The sequence below is a fragment of the Pinus tabuliformis genome, chromosome 2_1, assembly GCF_031772625.1.
Source record: "Pinus tabuliformis cultivar Carrire ecotype Pingquan chromosome 2_1, CPIR1, whole genome shotgun sequence".
In the NCBI taxonomy this organism is placed as follows: Eukaryota; Viridiplantae; Streptophyta; class Pinopsida; order Pinales; family Pinaceae; genus Pinus; species Pinus tabuliformis.
In genome coordinates, this window is record NC_142299.1 from 789,567,646 (window position 1) to 789,582,410 (window position 14,765).

Below are 14,765 nucleotides of genomic sequence, written 5' to 3' on the forward strand. Positions count from 1 at the left end.
CGTACAAGCACTGCTAATTAAATATTTTTGGAGAGCATTTAATGGAAGTGGCATATGGCAAGACATCGTACACTCAAAATATATGAGACATACAAACATGGAAGGATTATTCATAAACAATACTTCTTACAGGAAAAATGGGTCCATTATCTAGAGGAGCCATTTGAAGATTCTCCCCTGGTAGCGCATGAGGATGGAATGGGAGTTTGGAAATGACTAGAAAATTCTGATTGGCTCAAACAACATCAAAGGAATGAATCAGAAGTAGAACTTGCAGGAAAATATATTAGACATCATCAACAGAAAAGGATATTTTTTCCTCGGCCAAACTATAAGAGGTTATCACAATTGTTGTCCTATAAGGAAAGAAGCATCAGATATGGGATATTCTAGACAAGGTGCAATAAAATGGCGCGAATTTACCACCTCACTCAGCCAGTCTGGTATTTTTTACAATGACCTCAGAGACTACATCACTTTGGGTGGGAAATTGCACAATCAAATGCCAATCGTTGTTGAAGCCTACAGATTCTATATTACTCAGAGATATAGTCTTCGATAGACATCTTGGTTCTACAAGGTATGGAAATTAAAGATCCCTATTAAAAAACTTTGTTTGTCTGGCTTGTTGGGAGAAATAAAGTACTAACTTGGGACAACTTAGTTAGAATAGGCTATCATGGTCCTGGAATATGCACCTTCAGTAGAAATTCCATTGAATCGAGAGAACACATATTTTTTTCATGTCCCTCATCTGCTTGGGTTTGGAGAAACATTGCACACTTCATGAAAAATTCAATTGATTTGACTACAAATTTAGAACATATTATGTCCCGACGGTCTCACGACAACACTCAAGAAAAATTGATGTCCATTTACATCATCTAGGAGATTTGGAATGTAAGGAGCCATAATATTTTTGAAGGAAATCCCATTTATTACAACAACATATGCTTCAAAGTCATTTCATGGGCGAACGCCATTTCATTGGACACATGCAAAAAGGATCAAAGAGCAGACGAGATCCTCCCCTTCGATTATTTTGTCTATAGGATGGTTTGACGTTGCATCACAAATGGGATCGTGTGGATGTGGTGTGGTTCTCAAACGAGACAAACAACACACAATATAACCTTCACTGGAATGGTGGCAGTGGAACCAACACCAAAGCTGAAATCATGGCACTTTGGGGGTTGATCTGGTTTGTTGAAGAGAAACGTATAAATATCACCAAAATTTGTGGAGACTCCATAGCTATCATAGGCGGTATACAGGGTCACTCTGCATTCGACCCACCACTATTAGTGGGATGAATCAACATGATTAAACATCTGTTGGCCTCCCTATCATCCTACTCCATCTCACATGTATATAGAGATGACAACAAGGATGCGAACAAGTTATCTAACGCTAGCCTACATGATCAATTCAAAATCATGCATTACACTCTATTTTTGGATCAACATATTAGAGATGTAGGCGAGATTCGGTTGCCACAAAAAAGGAACCTGATTTATTGTTTCATCTTCTATATTAAATCTTTCTGATGCTCCTTGTTGCTACGGTAATATTGCTCTATTTCGCTATTTTTTATTTTTGAACATATGTATATGAATTGGTTTATGGGATTGTCTATGACATTGATTTTAGGATGTTGTGAAACATCTTTAGTCAGCATGGCCAGTTTGTTGTCTTTCTGGACTTTACATTTTCACTTAAATGCATGTGGTGATCTTTTAATTAATATAAATGAGCGAGCCTTTTTTTCTTCTGACAAAAATAAAAAATCTGGGGGAGGGATGCCATTACCTGTGTGCTCTCCCCGCCACGTCACCTGCTGCCACGTGAACCTTTGTGACTACGATACGACACCTGTCCGGTGTGGAGTTCCACGTGTTGGGCATCGTGTCATGTACTTAAAACTCCTTTCCGCGCCATTTCGAGGGTTTGTTAGGGGTCATTGCTGCAATGTTCCATTTTCCCTTTGTCTTTCTGCTCGGGGCCGGTTGTTGGGTGAAGCCCTCCGCCGAAGATGGCGCAGGACGACCCCAGAACCTACGCACTTCATCTACTAACCAAGAGCTGATGTCCACCATTGTTCGAGGTGACACGTCCATGGTTGGAATAGGGTTTCTGGCTTTCTTGTTGTTTTCGGCCTGGATTTGTTGGTAATTCTGGACCGCCAGTTGTTTAGGGTTTCTTTGGTGGTGGTTTAATTCACAGTTTTTGTTGTTTGGGGAGGAGTCAGTTGCCATTTTACCGAGTTCGAGGTAGAAGGTTTTTTTAAGAGGTAATCGCAGGTTTTGTTGTTCTGTGCTGGTTTTTTTTGTTTTTTTTTTCTGTTGTTTGATGGCTTATTTCTTCCCGTTGCGGGTGTGGAGAAGGTCTGGCGAAGGTGTGGCGAGCTCCGGAGAAGGTCGGCGACCATCAATGGCCTCTATCCAGTAGGATTTTAATCCTACCAGTTATTTCTATGTGTTTTTCAACACAAAACACCCTATTTGGAATTTTTGTAAACTTTGCATCGCAGGTTTTGAGGGTTCAGGGTTATAAGGATCTTTCATCCCTTTTTTGTGGATATTTTGATGTTCTTTGTGGCTTTTCATGCTGGTATTTGTGCACCAACACTATTTTCGGCCTCTATATTGATTTGATTCAAAGCTTTTGGTGGGAAGTACCATCCCAAGGGCTGCAAAACTTTTACCCTTCAGCCTTCAGCTACCTGGCTTGCTTAGGAGTGCAGGTCTGCTTAATATCTTACCATCACCTGAAACTCTCTCCCAGCAAATTTTCTATTCTATGAAATTTTCGTTGTTATCGTGCTTATTGAGCTTCCAGGGATTTGAACTAGCAAACCCTAATCCATCGCCCATTTGTTTCTGTAATTGTCTCCGCACATGAAAAGTGCCCGCCGAACTTTGGCATTTGACAATATGTACAATTTGTTGCCACTCACTTTTCATAATCTCAAAGTATGAGTATTTTGTTCAGACCGGCCCCACACACTGTTCAAATCCCTGGAATTTGAACTACCAACATAGGGATACTCATAAGAAAACTGCACACTTCTCTAGCTGACTAAGGGTTAGGGTTTAACATTGTTAGACTTGTTGAATGAAGCTCAGAACTATTGTAAGCTACTGTTAATCATTCAAGTTGTTTTATGTCAGCCAAATTGCTACTGTAATTTTTGTTTTGATATTTGTTTGTGTTTTTTAATTTATTGCATGTTCACAGTTGTTCCTTGATATTCGTTTATGTTTTTTCATGAAATCACATCTCATATTTTGTTAATGAACAATGGAAGAGTACACCAAGTAGTATATATCATTGGGCCAAGCTGTGGTTATCGCCTACCTCTCCCGACATATGCAAGGAATGCCAATATATCTTCTTTGGCCCTTATTCTGAAGAGAGGTTCTATACTCTTTTTAAAATTCCAATTATGGCTAAAATCTACGCTGCTAACATTGATCTAACATCTGCAACCTTTCCCAAATGAAGGGGGAGGAATTCCTGTTCGGTAGCACATCTTTTTTTAGCCTAAAAAAAGATGCTCATCAGGCTTAGGTGTTCTATATACCTCTGCTAGGCTGCCTTATCATCCATCCATCCCCAAACTGACTCCCTCCCAAAGAAGATTGACAAAGAGATTGTTGCACTTAGCGGTTATCCATTCCCAAAATTCTCTAGAAACTCCACATTCCCACAACACATGCTATTTTGTGAAACCAGAGAGCAACCATTTATTAGGCCTAAGTGGTGGAGCCTATCTTTGACCGCTAGGGTCTAGTTAAGAACCAACTATCCAAGTAGTCTAGTTGTAAGGTCATTCCTTGAACATTATTTTGAAGCCTTCCTCTTTGCTTTGCTACTTGTTGCTATGCTTCTGATTGTTGCTTGATTTTCTTTGAGAAACTTCTTGACTCTTTAATCTATTCTCTTTGTTTTAGTTATGCTGATCAAGCTAATACTATCATCTTTGCTTTAGTTGTCATGTCCTATGCAGATTCCTGTAGTTGGTTCTTACCTATTTTCCATGGTGTTACTGCCATTGTGGAATGGTTATTAGAAATTAAGAAGAGATAATATCCCTCCATCCTAGGTAATGAACTCAAGGCTTTGACATCAATATAGCTACTTGTTAATTGTTACGTTTGCAGGTAGCAGAACCAAACCAACTCACACTGTATTCTCAAGAATATATAAAAGTTCCAATGAGTAGTCAACTACTGCTCTGAATGCATTTAGGATGCTTTTGTGCCTAGTTTTTGAGATTACTTTCCTTTTTAGAGAAACAATTTAGGACTAGATACATGTTTTTAGGATGGCTGAATCAAGCACCATAAAAATGCTAGTTGCCTCCATTTGTTTTCTATTTATTTTAAATTGTTAATAGCTTTTTTATTAACCTAACATGGTGAACTTGTAACAAGCTTCATGAGGTAGAGAAATTCAAATCCACTTAGTTGAATAGACTAGCTGGTCTAGGCTAGGGATATAAAAGCCTTGACAGGAAGAGTAGATGAGATCATTTTGACAATAAGGCTCTTAAAAAAATCCAAACCCTCGCTTATTGTTTAGCATTATTATGCAATTTTTCATTCTTTTAAACTCAAACTAAAATGCATCACTTTTCTAATCTACATACCACAACTATGTCACTAAGTCTGCTTTCTTTTCCACGTCGATTGGAGCAGCATGCAGGGAAAAATTGCTGGGTATTTATTGTTCATGCCAATCCAAAAAAATTCAGGTCAGTGTGAACAGAAACACTGAAGTAGAAGATTCAAAGAATAAAAATTTGAAAAACTTGAGAAATAAAAAATTTGGATACTCAATCCAAGGTGGACTGCAAAATGCCCAAAATAGGAGTAGATCAAGGAAAGAAAAGATAAACTTTACAAGCGAGGAAGTTATATCAAAATTTTAATGAGATTTTAGGGTTTGTGAGCAAATCATGTGCCAGCCCTCTATTTCCTTCCAAAAGTATCCTACCCTCAAGGAAGCCCATGCCAGAATAGAAGTCATGCATTCTTTTTGTTTTCTTGTTTGGACAGGAATTGTTTCCAGCAGATGAAAATGGTTGCTAGCTTTCAGGAATTGTTTCCATCTGCCGGAAACAATTCCACCTCTTCTAGAAATGAATCACAGGAAATGGTTCTGATTTTGGAATTGGCAAATTCAAAGATTTAGGCGTGGATACCAGATTCTGACCAAATTGGGAGTGTAAGTGCCACCTCCTATGGCCGACCAGATAAGCTTCTATCAACCTTTCTCAAATTCAACTTGAGTAAAGTCTTAATCCCTCCAGTTAAAACTTTCAAATCAATTCCAATAGCTCCATGTAGCTAGCAATTACACACCCATTGTACATTACTGTCTCTTATACCCCTTCAATGGCAATCTTTTCTAGATTTCCTTTTGCAACTGCATCAAATTTCAGGCTGTATTATTCTTCGAAGGAGGTTTCCATTGTTCTCCTGGGGACCTATCAACTATCCTTGATTGCATAGCTACAATAGACCTGTTCTTTTATTGTCAAATTCCATAAACAAAAGCCTCTAGGGTGAAGAGCCTTAGAAAGAAGAATTGATATTAGAGCATTGTCTGTGTACATAGCTCTAAAATTCTGCTCCATAGTCAAGTATTTTTCTTGAATCATCCTCCAAAATGGCTTAGTCATTAGGTTTCACTTGGAAGATCCAGTTTCTGGATCCCTACTTCTCCCCGACATTTGGGGAGTGAAGCTTTCTTCTTCATGGAACAACAGTTTAACTAGGTGGCCAGCTATCATATGCCCTAGTCTTACGGTGTTGTTTTGATTCAATTGTCTATTGAGCTACATGTTATCCCTAATGTTTCTATAAGGCCAAAATACTCTATCTTTGCTGATGGAACAACCAACTTGCATTATTAATATTGGCTGTGAATATATTTGACATATCTTCCAAGTATTTGGTGTCAGAGCTTAGCATACATGGATTCTATGGAATAGACTTGAAAGCTATGGACAACTATAGCCACGTTTTAGAATATTGTGAACATCAACCAGAGAGATGACTACAGAATGTTCTTACATAAAACCATCAGAGAATATTTTAGTCTAGGTCAACATGAGTTAAGGAGTCCATCTTGGGATATAAATTCAGTTAAGCAAAGAGTTCAACTTGAGAAACTGTCTCTAATGGTTTGGAATCTTGGATTTACATTGATGTACATGTATAATTTTCATTCAAACTTTCATATTTTCTGTATTATATAAACTACAATAAATTGATTTAAGTCGCAGACATAAGATTAGAGATAGATTTGCTAATAAAAAGAGCACTAGTCACAAAGGCTAGTCAAATTGAAAAGTTGTTTTATACGATGTATATAAGATACACCTCAGTTCTCATGATGGATTCATTTAATTTCATTAATTTGGTAATTGCATGTAGGACATTCAAAAGATCAAAGGTTTAGTGAATTTAACGATGCATTGCATATCCTGAAAGTATGTGTAATTCATTGAGAATTCTTAAACTCTATTCTTTATGACCCTGAGAATCTTGTAAGATTATACATTATAATAGACTATAGATGTTCCTTCTAAAATGGATTTTGGCTACAATGTTGCACACATTATGAAATAAAACAATCGAGGTTGTAAGCCAAAATGTTTCTGTGACAAGAAAAAGATACAATCGATCCAAAATCCACATCATAATGTGGTTAGAACCAAAAACATATGACACCCCTATTCTTTATGGCCCTGAGAATCTTGAGTGCCAAAACTCTCCGAGTTAACTTCTTGAGCCAGGTAGGTTGGCCTACCAGTCAAGGGTTGATTAGGAAATGGTTGATTGCTGCCATATGATTGATTCCAATTTGTAGCTTCCAACCATGGAGGTATTGAGTACCCATACCTCACATTTCCACTACTGACCCCTGCATTAAGTGGAGGTGTGTAAGGAGCATACAGAGAATTGACACCAACTCTGGTAGGAACAAGGCAAGTGGGTAAACCCTCAGTTTGATAGTGAGGCACTTGAATGTTTATGAGATCTTGGAATAATGGTGTATTATCTACAATGGAGTCCAATGAGTTTGAAATAACCCTGGTTTCATTAGCTATTCTTGTATCGTTGATCATCCCTTGTTCCTTTTCAAGCATTTGTTGTGCCTTTCATTTTTCCTTTTCATGTCTTGCCATTTGCTTTTGTTGGTCCTTAACTTGCCTTGCTTTATCTCTTTCAATCCTTTCATCTGCTCGACGTTGCGCTGCAACAATCCTTGCTGCCTTCTTCTCCTTGACTAGATCCTTCTTTTTCTGTTTTAATTCTTTCATTTCAAATTTCTTTTTTTTCAGACTCAACTACAGGTTTATATAGTCCTCTGAGGTGAGTAACTATGAGCTTCGGCCCAGACGAAGACTACCCGGTGCACCTTGCTTTTTTTTCATTGATACTCTCTCTACTGGTAGCTTTAGGAACCGGCCAAGTGTCTTCTCCACCCCTCCCACCTGCATGTCATTGCTTGGTACTTCCCTTTCAGTATTTGTTGGAACTAATTGAACTATATCATTATCTTCATTTGATGCCTCATTATGTCCTTCATCTTCTTCCATTGATCTATTGTCTACGAAAAAATGAACAATTTCACTATTCAATTCTGCTGGTTGTGAGGGCATGTTCATGCTTTCTTCATTGGTTGCTGAGACACTATGTGCATTCATAGTGATCATTGCTTCTGCTAGCCATGAATGTGGGGTTACTTGGCTTGGCAATGTCAATTGGTCATTGTCAACTGCATTTTCAACAATGTCATTAACAATATCAGCAACAGGAGTTTCATGTTCTTGAGTTGGTGGAACGATCTCCATGTTACTGCGAATTTGTTCATGGTTATATTGTGTTTCGCATACGGTTTCATCATCTTTAGCATACAAGTGTCCTTGAGATAGGGAAATCATATTACCAGTTGCAACAACATCATCTTGATCATCTACTTCTTGCACTTCAACACCTGTTTGGGCATTCCCTTCTTCCTGACCATCCACATGAAACGCTTGGCTACAACCAGTATCATGCATAAGAGCATCATAGTTCAGTGGCCAGATTCCTGTCTCCTAAAGCTAGCCTTGATATTTGATGGTGTCAAAGCCCTTTTAAAAGCTTTACTTGCAAGGTTTGCTAGCTCGACCCTTTTCACCTCAACCCCTGGATTCTTTGCCATCCATGCAGTGCACTCCGACCTGAAATAGTTCTTGAAAGGGCCAAACACACTAACATCAAGGGGTTGCAGTCTGTGAGTGGTATGAGCAAGCAATGTCAACAGGTCGATGCCTAAATTGTTTGCTTCCTCGATTGTTTGTACAGCCATGTGGCTCCCATGGCCATCTAATATCAATAGGTGTCTGTTATTAGGTGAGACGCCACCTGATATTGATGCAGCAAAGTGAAAAAGCCAACTTAGAGATAGTTCTTTAGTCATCCATGCATGGGGATGTGCAGCCATGCATGCACCTAGTTCACAGTTATGTATATAGTTTTTCAGTTGATTTTTACCTTTGAATAGATAAAATCCTGGGATTGAAGTACCAATTGCATTGACACAACGTAAAATAGTTATCCACTCCCTGCTCTTAGGCAAAATCTTTGGCACATTTCGGCTCCCTCTCTTGGCAATTACCCGCATGCCACAATTCCTCCCTGCCTGTCAACCTGTTTCATCACAGTTCCATATATGGTCTGCTCCATAAGAATGTTTATCATAAGCACTAGAAAGTGTGCCATAGAACTTTTTCACAATTGCAGGGTGCAAATTTAATGCTCTGTCTTTGTCAAGGCCCTCAGCAGTACGCAATACAAGTTTTGGATGCCTTTTTTTAAACCCAAACCACCATGATTTACCAGGAAACCCATCTTTGAATGGGTTTGGCTTCCCTTGACGGATTTGAGCAACTATTGATTTGATCTGTATAAACTCTAGCCCATGTCCCAATTGGGCCATCTCTTTACACCACTCAACCACCTCGGCCTCCTCCTCCTCAATCATAACTGTAAGAGGCCCTCTACGTTTTGTATGAGTCAGTGCATTTATTCAATAATGTATTGATGAGGGAGGAATACCATGTTTTTTTGCAGATGCCTGAACTGAGTATCCATTAAACTCTATGTCGTCAATTGCAACTAACATTTGTTCTTTTGTCCATCCTCTTATAGCACTGATCTTTTTAGTTGAACTTGCCCCTTGGACTGTTGTTGATGGTGGTTCTGTGGCTGATGGTGTGTTAATATTAGCGACCGTCACATGGTCATCGTCAACAATGTTCCCTGGTGCATTGTTGGCATTGACATCAGTGATCCTGTCCTCATCAGACGATGTGCATCATAGCTGCGCACCCCTTGTCACTCTCCTACCACTTCTCCTTCTACGAGCAATATAACTTCCTTTTGACATAGATGCAACAACCTATAGAATTATTGCATGCATTTAGACATTAGAATATTTATAAATTATGCTTTCATACAAGGCAAAAATGCTTTTGTTTATTACAGGAAATTATCAACATCTATGTTACAGGAAATCGAATTGCATTACTTCGTAGTCTCTCATTGCAAATTACTTTGTAGTCTCTCAATTGCCTGCCTGTTCATCAGTTTAGCAACTTTTATATCGATATCTGCTAATGGGCTTCAAGTAGGATTCTATGATAGAAGTTGCAGTGTAGTTGAAGGCATTATTCAGCGATCAGTTTCCAAGGCTTTTGCTCAGAATTCCCTTATAGCAAGCTAGACTTATAAGGACACATTTCCATGACTGCTTTGTTAATGTAAGGATAGGAACTAGCATACAGCCATGTATATCCAAGTTGCATGTTTCTAGTTATAAATGCACCCAAAGTACTGTCTAAATTTAATGCATTGCTGCTATAAATTCAAGTTGTCAGTATCTAATTTATAAATGGATCCAAATATTGTCTATTTTAATGCATTATTGTATATAGTTGATAGTGAACACTATCCACTCAGTTACACAACATTGAATGCTGTTGTCAGTGGTGTATGGAGTCTGGACCATCAGATCTACCATCTATTCAAATTAGACAGTTTACAGACCACTCTCATAGTGTTCAATTAGAAAGTTTACAGACCACTCTCATAGTGTTCAATGCTGCTTAGCCAGATGGATAGTGTTTAATTAGAATTGATAAACTCATCCAAGTTGTAAAAGGTATCAGATAGTGTTCCTGTAGAATTGGTAAACTCACCCAAGCTGTAGAAGGTATCTTGATAGTTGATGCTTTTTAGTTGGCCTTTAGGCATAGAATTACTCTTCTTTTAAGGTTATATCTGTTGTGATGTGCTTTAGGTTTAGAACTACTCTCTTGGTAAGATCGTCTGTGTGGTGATTGTTTTTTTAAGGGTATGATAGGTCAAGAGTTTTGACATTTCATTAGCATTTTTAATAAAACCTTGATGTTTTAAATTAAGGTTGGTAGTAGTCCATAGGCTTACATTCCATTGCCATCAGTTTTCTTGTTGGTATGCTTTCCATCTGCAAAAATACTCAAAACTCACAATGTTTTAGCCAAGGCATAAGCAAGTGAAATGTGCACATATATTTTGTTTCAGATATCATTTTCCATTTTTTTGCTATTTGGCATTGCCAAAAATGTCTCCGTGCTGCAACTTCTCCATTGCAGTCTGTGGCCACCATTCCAGGCATAGCAATTAATTTGGAAATTCAAACAAAATATGGTCATATGCTCCAGAAGAGTGCTATGCCTGTCATAATCATAGTAAGGCTGGGCATAAATTCTATGTTGGGAACAACTCGCCGCTGTGATCAGCCTTGGAATGGAGTTATCGTCACTTTCAACATTATACAAAACAATATCTTTTAAACTACCACGTTATATCCACAATATTTTAAGTGGCTGATCCATAAGTATAAGTTTAGATCACCTGATGATCACATTGCTGGAGCTTGCTTTTCCTAACAACATGGAAATTAAGTCAATTGCCTGCCTGTTCATCAGTTTAGCAACTTTTATATGGATATCTGCTAGTGGGCTTCAAGTAGGATTCTATGATAGAAGTTGCAGTGCAGTTGAAAGGTTTCGTTCATTCCCATTACGATAGACTTTCACGTAAATCAAGATTCCCATATTGGACAAAGAAAACTTAACTGAAGACACGTGAGAAAAGATCTTAGGTTTTTAAAACATTTATCTCATTGAATGGAGAAATTAGAGTTTGAAATAAGAAATTCTACAAAAACTCTATAAAAAGTAGTTGTGTGGTTATATGGTTTGCAATTTTTATTATTAGTCATAAAAAGTTTTAAAAAATTGAAGTGAAAAAATTAAGTATGTTGAAGGCATTAATTTTTTTTATTTTAAGGAATGGTTTTAACTTTTCTAAATTGTTGTATTTAGAACCTACTTTTTATTCAATGGTTGTTTGTGAAACCATCCAGAGATCCTTTTGGCAGTTATGGCCAGGGAGATCATGTAAAAACTCTGATAAATGAAAACAATGAAAACAGAACTGTAAGAAGAATGAGTTTCAATTGCTGTTTGTGAAACCATCCAGCGATCCTTTTAGCGGTTATAGCCAGACAGATCATGTAAGAACTCTGATAAATGAAAAAAATGAAAACATAACTGTAAGAAGAAAGAGTTGTAATTGATATAACTAACCTGGATATATTGCCAACTGTTTTGTGATGTTGTCTTCAAGTTTGTTGAATAGTTTGAAAGCATAAGATGCAACTTCAACAGTGGGTGGACTTCTTTTATAGTTTTTGGCACTTGAATTTAATTGGTGGACATGGATGCACATGGATTGCAATGGCTTCGTTTTGAATGTGTGGTCTGGATTTAATTTGATGTGATCTAATGGTTGGGAATTGGTTATTTGTTGATCCATGTGCTTTGATTTGTTTTAATGAGAAATAGAGTGAGTTGGGTGTCATTTATTGCAGTTATTGGGTCTGGGTGTCATTTATTGAACAAAGTGGGTTTAAATGTTATTGGGTTGGGTGCCATTTATTGAACATAGGGGGTTTAGTTGTTGAACAACACAGCAGTTATCGCTGAAATACATTCCCTTTTATTATGTACAGGTAGGGATATTTATTTGGGATACAAAGCTTCAGTGCTTATGAGTGGGGGTTGAAGTGACTGCTACTGTGTACTTCTGGAATAGACCATTGTGGAAGCATTTATGGTTTTCGCTGTTTTCTAATTGGGTCAATATGGTTTGCAGTGTTAAGTAGTAAGATACTATTTATGGATAGTTGTGGGCCCAGTCAATGTATGGGGAAATTTTAGACATAAATTAACACTTATTTATATTGGAGTTGTCTATAATGCGACTTTTTGGAGATTCTGGTGACGGAATCCGGCGGAAGAAATTGAGGTTAAATCTTGATTTGTTGCAGTTAAAATGGTTTTTTAACTGCATATTTGGATTCAGCACCCTGGAAAACCCCTGGGACGCTTTCATTGTGCAGAAACTAGCTATCAAACTTGTGATTCCAATAGATTCCTGCCGGATTTCGACCAGAAAAACCCGCCGGAAAGACTTTCAAAAAGTCGCGTTATAGACAACTGCATTTATATTTAATGTTATTTATTTTTGTTTAAATATTGCTTTCAAAAGTCTCAATTTATGGTGATTTGGTGGGACCAGTACTATATCAATCACTGACCCCTACACAACATTAAGAATCTCTGCCCTATACACTCAGGAAATAAATTTTGCCCCAATTTCCCCATATTCCTCTTCCCGTCCACCTCCTCCAAAAGCCCCCAATGTGCAGTGCAGCAGTGTACCACAACGAATTTCGAGGAAACATGTGTCGGCATATAAACGGAGGTGGATTAATGCCATTAGCGCAACGCATTCAATGGAGGTGGTATTGCATGTCTCTTTCCGGGAGACAGAAAGCGAGCTGGATACCGCCAAAAGCGATTGTATACTTCCAAACGCTGTACCGAAAGTCTAAAAGATACCGTTGCCGTGTCAGATCATGTAGTCATCCTGTCCTGTCTGGGCCCTTCATGCACAGCTGCGCTTGATAGCCCATCAATTTCCGACCATTTCGCTGGCTGTGTCGTCTCAATACAACACACGTCCTTCCTGGCATTCCTTCCGCTCAGTTCATCTTTCCTTCTCTGTATCTTATCCAATCGGGTAGGGGGTTGTGAGTATAGCCCATTCTCTTCTTACATTTCACTGAAAATATTCCTCCGCGGCAGCAGTGGCCTCTGTATATAGCATTCGTTGTATCTGCTGTTTGAGATTATATGGTCTCTTGGTTCGGCTCTGAAGATTGTGCATAGGGTAGGAAGACACAAGAAAAGCGTCGCAAATAGTGGCCCCAGAGGATGGCCGATAATCAGAAGCCTTAAGGACATGAGCGGGCTGCCTTGCTTACTCCAAGCTTGAATATCTGGCTCGTCTTCACGGCGCCAAGAATTTCATGGCGTTTAACTTGGGCTCAACACCAGCCATGATTACATCACATCCTGAGCTGGCCAGAGCCTTGTTTGGCTAGCCTCACTTTTCAGAGCGATCCGATAAACAATCCGCGTAGCAGTTGATGTTTAGCAGGGCGATAGGATTTGTGCCAATGGTGATTACTGGGGACACTATAGGTATTATAACACGTTTTGATTCTTTTGATAAATTACAGTTATATTCTTAGAATTAGAAGTTTTCTTCGGTTATTTATTTTGGAGCCGTTATTATGACAGATGCGTAGTGGAAATCCTTCGCAACAGTCGCCAGTAAACACCGTTGGGCGCAAATCCCATAGCCCTGCTGAACATTAGCTGCTGAGCATATTGTTTGAGGGGTCGGTCTGCGAAGTGAGGGGAGCTGAACCAGTCTCTGGCCACCTTAGGATCCGATGTAATTACGGCTGGCGTTGAGCCCAAGCTAAAACGCCATGAGCTTCTTGGTGCCATAAGTGCGAGCAAGACATTGGAGCCTGCGATGAGAAAGACCAAAGCTCATGTACATAAGGCTTACGATTATGGGCCATCCTTTGGGGCCAGGAATGGCGATGGCTTTCTTGAGTCTTCCAGCCCATGCATATCCTCCAGGGCGGAACCAAGAGACCATAGCATCGCAAACATGAGCAATAACGAGTGTTATATACAGAGGCCACTGCCCCCGTACAGAAATATGGCGAGTGGATTGTAAGAAACACCGAGTGGATTGCAATTCCATTCTTTGTGAGAAATGGAATTGCACAGGTTCCCGCATTCGCTGTGGGCTATGAAACGCGGCTGGCGGGAACTCGACAGGAAAATGACACCATCAGGGTGGCCGTAATTTTATAAACCCGCGGGCACGGCCTCCGGAAGGATCTGGCTCGCTTATTTTTGTACACGAAAGTGAATAATCTGGGCATGGAATGTAATACCAACCGGACAATAATCCACGGACTTTATTCCTTTTTAACTATATAATCTTTTATCATTCACAAAACAATTCTGTAATAAGATAAAGTCGGTTTTTTTTACAGACCAGCATGATATCTAATTTTGTTAATCAGTCATTAAAATTAAATTACCCAACATAGTTTCAAATTGGATTGTTATCTAATTTTGTTAATCAGTCATTAAAATTAAATTGCCCAACATAGTTTCAAATTGGATTGCTCTGAGTAATTAACAAGTTACCTATCTAATTTTGTTAATCAGTCATTAAAATTAAATTGCCAAAATTGTTTCAAATTGGATTGCTCTGAGTAATTAACAA

At 38.7% G+C, this 14,765-nt stretch overlaps 1 long non-coding RNA gene across 1 annotated transcript; it reads left to right on the forward strand.

Moving 5' to 3' along the window:
- The first annotated feature begins 13,152 nt into the window (after window positions 1–13,152).
- Window positions 13,153–14,528, forward strand: LOC149202962 (uncharacterized). The gene is made up of 2 exons (XR_016253587.1): window positions 13,153–13,654; window positions 13,754–14,528. It is a non-coding gene; the product is annotated as an uncharacterized LOC149202962 (long non-coding RNA).
- The last annotated feature ends 237 nt before the right edge of the window (window positions 14,529–14,765 follow it).